Source organism: Nicotiana tabacum, chromosome 15, assembly GCF_000715075.1.
Source record: "Nicotiana tabacum cultivar K326 chromosome 15, ASM71507v2, whole genome shotgun sequence".
Classification (NCBI taxonomy): Eukaryota; Viridiplantae; Streptophyta; class Magnoliopsida; order Solanales; family Solanaceae; genus Nicotiana; species Nicotiana tabacum.
In genome coordinates, this window is record NC_134094.1 from 7,071,298 (window position 1) to 7,086,886 (window position 15,589).

Sequence of the window (15,589 nt, forward strand, 5' to 3'; positions counted from 1 at the left end):
ATCAACTTGTACAATTCAACTGTGTATATGCAAATAACAGCAATGAAGAGCTAGACTGGTAATATCGAGAGGGGGAAAACATTCTGAGGGGAATACGAGATAAAGAACTACGGCAGAATGATAACTGGAACAGTCAATATACTATGAGTCAACAGGAACAGTGAATACAATCAAGAAAACAATGCACGGCATCACCCTTCGTGCTTTTACTCTCAACCCCACTATAAAATCAATAGAAACGACACGACATCACCCTTCGTGCATTAACACTCACAATATGGCACGACATCACCCTTCGTGCATTAAGACTCACAATATGGCACGACATCACCCTTCATGCATTAACACTCACAATATGGCACTACATCACCCTTCGTGCATTAACACTCTCCCTTACCATAATGCAATGAAAAAATAACAACAGGGAGATAGAATAACAAGTACAAGCCTTACATCAACATTTGGTTTCACAATATCAACCTCAACTTCGAAATATATACTCAATTATCACCAGAAGATCCGTAAACATGATAAGGATGGTCAATTAAAAACACTAGTCTAAACACGTAGCAATTAGGCATGGGAAAAAGGGAATATAAGAAAAATGGAAGAAACATGGAAAATAGGTAAATTGGCGGCGCATATGTACTTGTCACCTCACATATACACCGCTCGCACGAATTTCACATAGCAAATAGTCTGAGGTTCCTAATTCCCTCAAGTCAGGGTTAACCACGACACTTACCTCCCTCCGAAGGCCACTCAATACTCAATCACAGCCTTTCCTCTAGAATCCACCTCCAAATTACTCGTATCTATTCAAAAATGACTTAATAATATCAAATATTTCTAAAGAAATCAATTACATTGCATAAATTTAGATTTTCCCAAACATCCCCCAAAAAGTCAAAAATCGACCCCGGGTTCGCTTGGTCACAACCCCAGGTTCGGACCAAAATCCATTTACCCATTCACCCCCGAGCTCGGATATATAATTGGTTTTGGAATCTGACCTCAATTTGTGGTCTAAATCCCCAAATTTCGAAATCCCTAGTTTCTACCCAAAATTCCCAATTCTACCATGAAAACTCTAGATTTTTAGGTTGTAAATTCATAAAATGTAATGGGTAATTGAAATAATTTGTTTAGAATCACTTACCAACACATTGGGGAAGAAAATGTCTCTTGAAAATCGCCTCTAGCCCGTTTGGTTTTTGAAAAGTTGAAAAAAATGTCTTAAGTCCCATTTTGGGACTGTTTTATGAAATGGGCAACAGTGTTCACCGCGTTCGCGAGGACACTGTCGCGTTCTCGAAGAGTAGATCTTGCCAAGATTACGCGTTCACGAGTCCTCCTTCGCATTCACAAAGGCTACTCCCCTTGGCCTTCGCGTTCGCGAGACCTTGCTCGTGTTCGCGATGAAGGAAATACTGACCCCTCCCCAGGTCCGTAACACTACATGTTCGCGAAGGGTAAAGCTCCCATTGCTTCGTGTTCGCGACCAAGCCTTCGGGTTTGCAAAGAAGAAAATTCAGCCATACCAGTTTCTATTTCATGTTCGCGAGAGTGCCTTCGCGAATGCGAAGAAGGAAACCAGAAGGCACCTGAAAATGTAGAAAACAAGACTTTTCCCAAGTTCAATTCATTCCGTAGCCCATTCAAAACTCACCCGAGCCCTCGGGGCTTCAAACCAAACATGCACACAAGTCCTAAAACATCATACAAACTTGCTCGCGCAATCAAATCGCCAAAATAAAACCTAGAACAACGAATTTAGCACCAAATCAAATGAAATTCTCAAGAAAACTTTAAAATTCCTTTTTTCACATCCGGATGTCGGAATCATGTCAAACCAACTCTGTTTCTCACCAAATTTTACGGATAAGTCATAAATATTATATTGGACCTATATCAGGCTCTGGAACTAAAATACAGATCCGGTATGAAGAAGACCAAACATCAACCAATTCTTAAAACCATTATATTTTCAGACTTTTGATTTTCATCAAAATTTCAGACCTCGAGCTAGGGACCTCCGGATTTGGTTTCGAGAATTCGCCTAGGTCCCATATTTTGATACGGACCCACTGGGACCGTCAAAATACAGATCCGGGCCCGTTTATCAAAAATATTGACCGAAGTCAACTAAAATCAACTTTTAAGGCAAAAATTCTTATTTTCATCAATATTTAACATAAAAGCTTTCTGGAAACATCCCCGGACTGCGCACGTAAATCGAGGAGGATAAAATGAGATTTTTAAGGCTTAAGAGCGAAGAGTCGAGTTCTAAAACATAAGATGACCTTTTGGGTCATCACATTGTGAAAGTATTTATTGAATTTAATGTTGAGTTAAAAAGTATCATAATTGTGAATATTAGGTTATTTATATTGAATTATAGTATTTATTAGAATATATATATTAATATTTTGGTACATTAATTTTATAGAAGGCGTGTATGATTACAGGATGATGGATATTATATTGTATCCCAGAAATCAATCATAATATTTTATGTAAAGTATTTTTCTATTTCTTATTTTTACTAAGACAAACAAATTACATAAATTTATGGGTTTAATTTCTATGACCGATTATAAATCTAGAATTAAGAATAAGAAAAACTGGAGAATTGCTTATCGACTTTAGGTATAATTTTTATTTTGTCTTTCTCTAAGGTAACGATCCGACCGGTTATTTTGAGCATTTGTATTTCGTTCGGTAGTTTGAGGGCACGAATATCTCTACATAATGTATTATGACTTGTGTGAATCATTGATTTTGGTTATTAAGTTATTCGGAATCGATTTGGAAGAATGAACTTCAGGATTGAGGCTTTAAGTTGGAAGAGTTGACCAAGTTTGAATTTTTAGCATTTGACCTCGGTTTGGAGTTTTGATGGTTGCGATAGGTCCGTATAGTAAATTTGGACTTGGGTGTATGCCAGGAATTGCATTTGGATGTTCCTAGAGGATTTCAGCATCATTCAGCGGAAGTTGGCAATTTAAAGGTTTAAAATTTTCCTAGGTTTGACCATGGTTGGACTTTAAGGCTATAGGGTTTGGATTTTAGTTTCAGAACTTGGAATAGGTCTGTTTCGTCATATGGAACTTTCTTGCAAAATTTGGCATAATTTGGAGTTGATTTGATATGGTTCGGACGCGTGGTTGCGATTCTAGAAGTTTTTGAAGTTTATGGGGATTTAAATGCGTTTTGGTGTTCGATTCGTGATTCTAAAGATTATTTTGATGTTTTGATCGCATGAGCGAGTTTGTGTTTTGCTGTTGGACTGGTGTGGGTGTTTGGTGTGGAGCCTGGGGGCTCGAGTGAGTTTCGAATGGGTTTCATATTGATTTTGGTTATGTTGTTGAGAGAAGGTACTGCTTTCATCACATTTGCGATGTTTTTGTCGCAAATGCGACTATCGCAATTGTGAAGCTTCCCTCGCATTTGTGAACTGGGTTGCTGGGGGAAAATTCACATTTGCTAAGAAATCCCTCGCATTTCCGAAGTGTGACAGTTCGCTTTTGCGAAGATCCCTGCCGCTTTTGCGAGGCAGATGTCTTTGCATTGCGAAGAATTGGGCCACAAATGCGACGTTAGTAGAAGTCACTTGCTTAGCTTTTGCGGGAATTGCAAATAATGTGACATATGCAGCCTGCATATAGCTGAGTAATTCCAAGACTTAGCTTCATTTTGTTATATTTTGAACCCCAGCCTCGATGGAAGGCGATTTTATAGAAAGATTTTCTTACCAAACTATCGGGTAAGTAGGTTTAATCAACTTTAAATTATATTTCGTGATTATACATTAGATTTGACATCAAATTCATGAGAATCGAGGGAAAAGTTTGGGGATTCTGTCAAAATTTTAAAAAATACAAATTTGGGATTTGAGAGTCGAATCGGACTCGAGCTTGGAAACAAAACACGTATATAAACTTATGGGCCAATGGGTAGTCAAGACCTACCCTTGGACCTGGGTTATGGCTGGGCAAGCCCGGGGTTGACGTTTGTTGACTTTCTTAAATCGTATAAAGATCATAGCTTTATTAATTGAAATTTTTTTCACTTGCATTGTGTGATGTATTCAAGTAGTGTTGGGCTAGACTTAGCCGAGTGTAGGTGAATTTGTAAAGGAACAAGCTAAATTGAGTATTGAGTTGGCCGAATTGAGGTATGTGTCTTGCCTAACTTTGTTGGAGAAATTGTTTTTCCTGCTAATTGTTATTGTTTGCTTCATACGGAGATGATGCATATATGAGGTGACGAGCATATATGCATGTGCCAGGGTTAATCATGCTCGGGGAGTAGATTGTACCATAAATTGCGCCTTGTAGAATTATGTGACCTTCTTGCTTCATGCCTTACTTGACTTCTAGATTGCCAAGAACATGAAATTAAATGTTAGAAACCAAGATTTAGTTTATTATAACTTGATTAAAATTTGATGGAATGTAGAGAAACATTTAGGTGTCTAATTCGGTCATCATTATACTTAATCACAAATACATTGCTATGATCGTTATTGTTGGGATATTAGATTCTATACCTGAGTTGTAGATCATTTTGAGATTTGTTGAAATACTTGCACAATAAGGTTCTTGAGGGTTTATTGAACTATTGTTGGCTTGAAAGTTGTAATTGAGGTTCATTTGGAATATTCGTTAACCACTCTCCTTGATGGTATTTATGCTTCCTACCTTGTTTGTCATTGATATATACATATTCTTGGTGAGGGATAGTGTAAAGCACGAAGTGTGATGCCGTGCCATTTCATATATTTTATCATGTGAAGTAAAGTATAAAACACGAAGGGTGATGTCGTGCCATTTCATATATTTTATCATGTGAAGGAAAATATAAAGCACGAAGGGTGATGTTGTGCCATTCCATTTGAGTGTACAGCACAAAGGGTGATGTCGTGCCATTTCAATTATATTATCATGCTTTTATATTACCACGAGTTCATGGGATGATGGGTGTTTCCGTGCAGGCAAGGACGAGGGACATGCATTATGTTGTGATTTATTTTTCTCGCGTATACGTTCATGCCTTTACCTTGAGCTGTCATTGTCATACCTATGTTTCCTATATGACTTGTCGTTATTGTCCTGTCTTTATTCTATATCTCAATTGTTATTGTATTGCCCATGCCTTCTACTTGCTTAACTTGCAAATACCATGCCTACTTTCTGTTGTTATATTTACATCCATGTCGTATCTATTTTGTTACACTTTAGTACAAGCCTTCTACCATGTTAGTCATTCATGCCTCTACTTGTTAGCTTATAAAGATCATGCTTTTCCTTCTTGTTTGTTATATTTACATCTAAGTCTTCTATCATGTTAGTTTGTAAAATTTATGTTCTTCTACCATACTTTTGTATGACATCTAATTGTTGTTATTACTTTTATGCCCTCTATCTCGTCTATTTCTATTTTCTATATGCTTTTAACTTGTTATCAGTTACTATCTACGTAATCTCTACTTTGTGGACATTATTATTGGAAATTATTCAACCTGGTTGGTATTGCTATATGCCCATTTGGCAAGGATGAGATAAATGTATGAAGGGTGTTTTCATGCTAATTGATTTGATATATATGTATATATAGTGAGGAAGTGATAAAAGCATGAAAAGTGTTACCGTTACATTTGATTTGATGTCTTCAATATACTTCTCACACCGGGAAAATTATGAATTTACTACTGTGATTTCTCCTAATAATCATTTACTGCCTCACATAGTTATTTTATGGTACCTTTATATGTTATGTTCTATAACTATTTCTACTATTAGTCTACTGCACATGTTATAAGAGTGAGTATCTTTTTTACTAAAACAATCTTTGTCACTACTTCGACGAGGTTAGATAATATACTTACTGAGTACATGGGGTCAGTTATACTCATACTACACTTCTACACCTTACGTGCAGATTTTGGATGTTGATGTTGTGGTGTATGGCGGGAGCTGACATTGAAGATATTTTCGCGATCTGCTCATAATTGTCGTTTGTTTTTGGTAGCTTTAGAATTTTAATTTGTTCACATTTATTTCCAGCAGATGGTGTATTTTATTTCTTTCTAGTTAATAAAATCCTAAATCTTAGCTGCTCATGATTTGTGCTACAGGTCCTTGGGAGAAGCAGAAAGGTTCAGTTATTATATCATTTATGTCACGACCCAATTTCACCTATAGGTCGTGATGGCACCCAACCTTACAGCTAGGCCACTAGTGAATTAAATATATATTTATTCCTTTAATAAATATCCGAGTAATTAATCCTTTCTTATTTGCAAGATTTAAGAATAAAGAAAAATGTTGTAATAAAATAAACCAAGAAAAATAATTAAATCCAAATTCTACTAATGTGTGTGCCAAGACCTGGTGTCACAAGTGTATGAGCATCTAGTAGACTATACAAAAAGAAATCCAAAATAATGTTCGAACATAAAATAGACAGAAAAACAATACAAAGAGAGACATCGGGTGCTGCGGAACGGCTCAGGAGAAGCAGCTCACCACTATGCCTCAGGATAACGTGGGTGCGCCCCAGTAGGACCGCCTAAGGTTCGTGTCTCAGATCCTACACAAAAAGTGCAGCAAGTGTAGTACGAGTATGTAAATAACATGTACCCAATAAGTATCAAGTCTAATCTCGAAGAAGTAGTGACGAGAGGTCGACTTTGACACTCTCTATGGGTCAATAATATTACAGTAGAATTACTTAAATAAACATGATTTATTTGAACAATAATAATTTCTTTAACAAGCAGAAATAATTAATTCTTTCAAGTTCAATAACTTCCAATTTATCAATTAGCTTCACAAGCTGCAATAAAATATCTAAGTATCATGTAATTATAATTATTAGGCACGATTTCTGTCGAGGTCGTTCGTCCCGGTCCAGAGTTTCGTGTACACTGCCGAGGGATATGCGGCACGATCCATAGATGCATCTATACTGCCGAGGCGTTCAGCCCGCTCCACAAGAAAGGAAGATATTTTCTTATCTACCTTCGGAATGAGAATATATATATTATAAGATTAATACAAGAGAATGTACAAATTTCAATTAATAGTTCAAGGATTTTCACAAAAATTCAAGTATGTGAAATTTCAGTCTTTTACTATTTTCTATAACAATTTACAATATAGTTCCAATACTTTAATTAAATAAAGGATACCATTATCACGCGTAATTCATTATTTGAGTCCTCAACTACCCGGACTTAGCATAAATAGTAGCTACGCACAGACTCTCCTCACCCCGTGCATACGTAGCCCCCACAATTAGCAACAATTAGTAATTTAAATCACCTATGGGGTAAATTCCTTCTTACAAGATTAGACAAGAGATTTACCTTGTCTCAAAGACCACTTCCGATCACCACGTCGCATTAAATTCTCAATTCGATGCCGAAAAATCCGAAACTATCCAAATGTTATATAAAAATAACTAATACATGCTAAATAATTCGAAATTAGACTACTAATTAATTACCCAACCCAAAATGGTAAAATTCCTGAAATTCACCTCGGGTCCACGTGAAAGGATTCCGGAAATACTTGGAGGAAATCATTACACAAAATCTCAAGAACTCAAACATATAATTTCCATCCAATTCCATAACCATTTTCGTGGTTAAAATCTCATTTTTCTCAAAACCTAGGGTTTTCATCTAAACCCTTGATTTTCACGATTTACAAGTTATAATCTACCCATAATCTATGTATTTAACTCAAGGTGTATATAATAACTTACCTTCAAGTTTCTAGTCTAAATCTCGTCTCAAAAAGCTCCAAAATTGCCCATAAATGGAGGGAAAATGGACTAAAATGACTGAGCCTCGCCCCTTTTTAATATTCCGTCGAACACTGTTTTCGCACCTGCGGAGGGTTAGCCGCACCTGCGGACAAATACTCGCAGGTGCGAGACTCCCCCATTTGGCCTAGCTCCGCACCTGCAGACAAGGAGCCGCTTCTGCTCGTCCGCAGGTGCGCTTCCTAAGCACCTGCGACTTCCTAACCACATGTGCTATTGTAGCAGAAGCTGGAAGCTTCAGCAGTTGCTCAAATTTCCAAAATTGGCCCGAGCCTCGTCCGGTTAACTCTCGAGTCCCCGGGGCCTCGCCCGAACATACCAACAAGTTTGAAATCATAAAACGGACTCACTTGAACCCTCGAAACTTGTGAAATGACATCAAAACTAAGAATCAAACCTCAAGCCAAATTGATTCAACTTAGAATTTTCAAATTCTTCAAACTTACTCTGATGGGCCGAAACACACATAAAACTACTCGGAATGACACCAATTTGTGCATGCATGTCTTAAATCACCATACGAAACTATTCTGATGCTCAGACTTTCAAACGGACCTCGATTAATCCAAAACCTACTCCAAACCAAATTTAAAGACCCTTAAAACCTTCAATTAACTAGTTTTCACTATTAAGCGCCAAAACACTCCCAGGTTGTCCAAAACCCGATACGAACTTATGCCCAAGTCCAAAATTATCATACGAACCCATTAGAACCGTCAAATCCCGATTCCGGGGTCGTTTTCTAAAAATGTTGACTGAAGTCAAACTTGGCCTTTTTTAAGCTAATTAAGGAACTAAGTATTCTGATTTCAACCCGAACACTTTCAAATCCCGAACCAACCATCCCCGCAAGTCATAAATTAGTAAAAGCACATACGGGTAGTCTTACTTAGGGGAACGGGGTTCTAAAAGTCAAAACGACTTGTTGGGTCATTATATTCTCCACCTCTCAAACAAACTTTGTCCTCAAACTAGTTTAGAATTATACCTGGAGTGCTGAATAAGTGTGAAAATTTGCTCTGCATGTCCTCCTCGGCCTCCCAAGTCACTTCCTCGACTGGTTGGCCCCTCCACTGGACTTTTACCGCATAAATCTTCTTGGACCTCAACTGGAGAACCTATCTATCAACAATGGAAATTGGCTCTTCTTCATAACCCAAGCTAATATCTAGCTGAACTGTGCTAAAGTCTAACACATGTGACAGGTCTGCATGATACTTCTGAAGCAAAGATACATGAAAAACTGGATGAACTCCCGATAGACTGGGAGGCAAAGCAAGCTCGTAAGCAACCTCCCCAACTTGTCTCAACACCTCCAATGGGCCTATATACCTGGGGCTCAACATGCCCTTCTTCCCGAATCTCATGATTCCCTTCATTGACGAAACTTTAAAGATAACTGTTTCACCCATCATAAATAATAAATCACGCACTTTCTGATCCGCGTAACTCTTCTGTGTAGACTGTGTTGTACGAAGTCGCTCCTGAAGCAACTTTACCTTTTCTAAGGCATCCTTCACAAAATCAGTACCATATAACTTAGCCTCACCGGGCACAAACCATCCGATGGGCGAACGACATCGCTGACCATATAAAGCCTCAAATGGAGCCATCTCGATGTTGGATTGGTAACTGTTGTTAGAAGAAAACTCGGCCAAAGGCAAGAAACGAACCCACTGACCTCCAAAGTCAATCACACATGCCCTGAGCATATCCTCCAAAATCTGAATTGTCCGCTCCGACTGCCCATCATGTTATGGGTGAATGGCTGTGCTGAGCTCTACACGGGTCCCCAATTCAGTTTGTACTGCTCTCCAGAAATGTGAAGTAAACAGTGGGCCTCTATATGATATGATGGAAATTGGCACACCGTGCAACCGAACCATCTCCTGAATATAAATTTGGGCCAACCTCTCTTAAGTATAAGTAGTCACAACCGGGAATGAAGTTTGCCGACTTGGTCCGCCTGTCGACAATGACCCAAACTGCATCAAACTTTTGCAAGGTCCGCGGCAACCCAACTACAAAGTTCATAGTAATGCGTTCCCATTTCCATTCTGGTATAGTCATCTGCTGAAGGAGGCCACCTGGCCTCTAGTGCTCAAATTTAACTTGATGGCAATTTAGGCACCTTGCTACATATTCCACTATGTCCTTTTTCATCCGCCGCCACCAATAATGCTACCTCAGGTCACGATATATTTTTGTGGCACCCGGATTAATAGAATACCTAGAATTGTGTGCCTCCTCTAGGATCTTTTCCCTCATCCCATCTACATTAGGAAGACATTGTAGTACGTTTCACGATGAACCAATAAGTGTGGATCATCAAACTGGCGAGCCTTGATTTTCTCAAATAGTGAAGACTGGGCAACAACACATGCAAGAACTCGATTGGGCTTTGAAATATCTAGCCTCACAAGTCTTTTAGCCAAGGACTGAATATCCAAAGCTAATGGCCTCTACTCTGCTGAAATAAAAGCCAAACTACCCATACTTTTCGCCTTTCTACTCAAGGCGTCTGCAACTAAATTTGCTTTGCCCGAATGATACACGATAGTAATATCATAATCTTTTAGTAACTCAAGCCATATGCGCTGCCTCAAATTTAGGTCCCTCTGCTTGAACAAATGCTGCAAACTGCGATGATCGGCGTAAACTTCACAAGAAACCCCATAAATATAATACCTCCAAATCTTAAGAGTGTGAACAATCGCAGCTAACTCCAAATCATGTACCAGGCAATTCTTCTCGTGGGGCTTCAGTTGACGTGAAACATATGCAATAACTCGCCCTTCTTACATCAATACACAACCCAAGCCAACACGTGAAGCGTCGCAATACACTATATACATCCCCGAACTGGAAGGAAACATTAACACTGGTGTTGTAGTCAATGCTGTCTTGAGCTTCTGAAAGCTCACCTCACAATCATCGGACCATCGGAACGGATCACCCTTCTGGGTTAATTTGGTCAAAGGTGCTGCAATAGACGAAAAACCCTCCACGAACCGACGATAATAACCTGCTAACCCTATGAAACTCCTGATCTCAGTCGCCGAAGTGGGATGATGCCAATTCTGAACTGCCTCGATCTTTTTGGGATCAACTTTAATACCCTCGCCCGATACAATATGCCCCAAAAATGCTACAGAATTTAGCCAAAACTCATATTTGGAGAACTTAGCATATAGCCTTTGTTCCCGCAAGGTCTGAAGCACCACTCTCATATGCTGCTCGTGCTCTTCCTTACTGCGCGAGTAGATCAAAATCTCATCACTAAATACAATGACAAACGAATTAATATATCGCTCGAATACCTTGTTCATAAAATCCATAAACACCGTCGGGACTTTAGTCAAACCAAAAGACATCACCAAAAACTCATAATGACCATATCTAGTCCGGAGAGCAGTCTTCGGAAGATCCGAATCCTGAATCTTCAACTGATGGTACCCTGAACATAAGTCGATCTTAGAGAACACCCTAGCACCTTGCAACTCGTCAAATAGATCATCCATACGTAGTAACAGGTACTTGTTCTTAATTGGAACTTTGTTCAATTGGCAATTAATAATACACATTCGCATAGTTCCATCCTTCTTCTTCACAAATAATACCGGTGCACACCAAGGCGATAGGCTCGGTATGACAAACCCTTTGGCTAGTAACTACTCAAGCTCTTCTTTTAACTCCTTCAACTCTTTCGGAGCCATGCGATACGGTGGGATAGATATAGAAAGGGTAACAGAACCCAAGTCAATACAGAAATCAATATCACTATCTGGTGGCATGCCTGGAAGATTTGAAGGAAAAACATCGGAGAACTCCCGGACTATAGGCACTGAATCAATTGCCGAAGTCTCTGCAGTGGTAACCCGAACATAGGCTAGATAAGCCAGACAACCTTTATCGACCATGTGTCGAGATTTTAGAAAGGAAGTAATCTGATTAGATACATTAACAGACGAACCCTTCCACTCCAACATAGGCAATGCCAGAATAGCCAAGGTAATAGTCTTGGCATGGAAATCTAGGATGGCATGAAATGGAGATAACAAGTCCATGCCCAGGATGATCTCGAAGTCAGTCATCTCAAGCAACAGAAAATCTGCTCTAGTTTCATAACCACAAAATGTAACAATTCAAGACCGGTAGATCCAATCCACAATAACTGAATCGCCCATATGAGTACCCAAGGACTCATGAGAAACACCTAGGAATTGAGCAAATAGAGATGACACATAGGAATATTTGGCCCCCGGATCAAATAATATGGAGGCATCTTTCGCGCAAATGGAAATTATACTTGTGATCACGGCATCTTAGGCCTCTACATCTGGTCTGGCCGGAAAAGCATAAAACCGAGTTGGAGCACCACCTCTAGGATGACCCCTACCCACCTACCCTCCACCTCTGGGCGTACGGACGGCCAGTGGAGCAGCTAGTGCAGTAATCATAGGCTACTGACCCTGCTGCACTAGTCTACCCCGAAGTCTAGGGAAGAATCTCCGCACGTGACTTAAATCCTAGCACTTGAAACAACCCCTCGGTATGATGGGATACTAACCCGAAGTTTGGCCCTGATTACCTGAATACCCACTGGAAGAACCCTGAATAGCTGGTGGGCGGTATGAACTCTATGGCATAGCACTAAAATAAGGTCGCACTGCAACACCCCAAGGAGGCGGTGGTGCTGGATATGGGGGCCTGCTGGACTCCCCTCTTACCTACGCTGACGCACACCCTCAATCCTCCAGGCTATCTCCACAACTAACTCATAAGAAGTCCCCATCTCAACCGTTCAGTCCATAGTAGCCTGAATGCCAATATGAAAACCCTCAACAAACCTTCGTACTCTCTCCGCATCAGTATTGAGTATCATAAGTGCATGGAGAGACAACTTAGAGAAACTTGCCTCATAATCGGTTACCGACATTTGACCCTGCTGGAGATGCTCAAACTGAAACCGCAATTCTTCCCTCTGGGAGGGTGGAATATACCTATCCAAGAAAATATGGGTAAACCTATACCAAGTCATGGGAGGAGAATCAACTGGTCTTTCAAGAAGATAGGACTTCCACCACCTATGGGCCCTGCCCTCCAGTTGAGAAGTAGCAAAGTCTACCCCATGAGACTCCAATATCCTTATGTGTTGTAGTCTGTCCCTGCACCGATCAATGAAGTCCTAGGGATCCTCATGTCGCTCACCCCCAATGAAAGGAGTATGTAGCCTAGTCCATCTTTCCAATAGCTCCTACGCCTCAGCGGTTGCAGCTGGTATGGCTGCTTCCACTGGCTGGGCTCCACCAACGGGTAGCACACCCTGAGTCTGATATACAATTAGATATCTACCCATGAGAATGTGCGGTAGTGTTCTGTACTCCACCGCATGCTTGAAATGTGGTTGGGTCTACCGAAAATAAACCGGCCTGAGTCATATTGTCGATGAACCGTAGCATACAGCCCATGACCGCCTAAAATCCTGGTCCGAAGGTGAAATCCACCGGAGCTGGCTCTACTGCGGGCACCTCGCCCTGCTCCTCGATAATAGGATCCTCTACTGGATCCACTGGTGGTATAACTTGGATAACTCTAGGACATCCTCGTCTCCTACCACGAGCTGGAGCTCTCCCTCGGCCTCTAACAACTGGGGGAGTAACTCTTCCCTGGTCTGGAACCTCATTAGAGCGCATTCTCACCATCTGTGAGAGAATTAGAGAAAATCTATTTAGTATTAAATCAACTACACAATGGGAGATGAAGAAAGGTAGTTTCCAAACACTCTATAGCCTCTCGAAGATAAGTACAGACGTCTCTGTACCGATCCACAAGACTCTACTAGGCCTTCTCATAACTTGTGAGACCTACGTGAACCTAGGACTCTGATACCATGTTGTCATGACCCAATTTCACCTATAGGCCGTGATAGCGCCCAACATTACAACTAGGCCAGCCAACTAGTGAATTAAATATATACTTATTCCTTTAATAATTATCCGAATAATTACTCCCTTCTTATTTGAAAGATTTAAGAATAATGAAAAATGTTCTAATAAAATAAATCAAGAAAAATAATTAAATCCAAATTCTACTAATGTGGGTGCCAAGACCAGGTGTCATAAGTGTATAAGCATCTAGTAGATTATATAAAAAGAAATCCAAAATACTGTCTGAACACAAAATAGACAAAAAGACAATACAAAGAGAGACACCGAGTGCTGCGGAATGGCTTAGGAGAACCAGCTCACCATTATGCATCAGGATAACATAGGTGCGCACCAGTAGGACCGCCTAAGTTTCCTGTCTCGGATCCTGCACAAAAAGCGTAGCATGAGTATATAAACAACATGTACCCAGTAAGTATCAAGTCTAATCTCGAAAAAGTAGTGCCGAGAGGTCGACTTTGACACTCACTATGGGTCAAAAATATTAAAATATAATTACTTAAATAAACTTGATCTATGTGAACAATAATAATTTCTTTAACAAGCAGAAATAATTAATTCTTTCAAGTTCAATAATTTCAAATTTATCAATTAGCCTCACAAACTGCAATAAAATATCCAAGTATCGTGTAATTATTATTATTAGGCATGATTTATGCCGAGGTCGTTCGGCCCGGTCCTGAGTATCGTGCACGCTGCCGAGGGACGTGCGACACGATCCATAGATTCATCTATACTGCTGAGGCGTTCGGCCCGCTCCACAAGAAAGTAGAACATTTTCTTATGTACCTCCGGAATGAGAATATATATATTATAAGATTAGTACAAGAGGATGTACAAATTTCAATTAACAGTTAAAGATTTTTCACAAAAATTCAAGTTTGTGAAATTGCAGTCTTTTACTATTTTCTCTAACAGTTTACAATATAGTTCTAATACTTTAATTAAATAAAGGATATAATTATCACACGTAATTCATGATTTGAGTCCTAAACTACCCGAACTTAGCATAAATAGTAGCTATGCACGGACTCTCCTCACCTCGTGCGTATGTAACCCCCACAATTAGCAACAATTATTAATTTAAATCACCTACTTGGTAAATTCCTTCTTACAAGATTAGACAAGAGACTTACCTTGTCTCAAAGTCCACTTCCGATCACCATGTTGCATTAAATTCTCAATTCGATGCCGAAAAATCCGAAACTATCCAAATGTTATATAAAAATAACTAATATATGCTAAATAATTCAAAATTAGACTATTAAATTAATTACCCAACCAAAAATGGTAAAATTTCTAAAATTTACCACGGGCCTGGATTTCGGAACTGTTTGGAGGAAATCGTTACCCATAATCTCAAGAACTCAAATATATAATTTTCTTCTAATTCCATAACCATTTTCGTGGTTAAAATCTCATTTTTCTCAAAACCTATGTTTTTTATCTAAACCCTTGATTTTCAAACTTTACAGGTTATAATATACCTATAATCTATATATTTAACTCAAAATGTGTAGAATTAACTTGTCTTCAAGTTGCTAGTTGAAATCCTCTCTCAAAAAGCTCCAAAATCGCCCAAAAATGGAGGAAACACGGACTAAAATGACTCAGCCTCGCCCCTTTTTAACATTCTGTCCAAAAATGTTTTCACACCTACGGAGGGTTAGCCCCACCTGCAGACAAGGAGCCGTAGGTGCGAGACTCCACCATTTCGCCAAGCTCCGCACCTGCGGACAAGGAGCCGCTTCTGCGCGTCCGCATGTGCGCCCAGTTCCTTCGCACTTGCGCCTATTTCATTTTTGCGC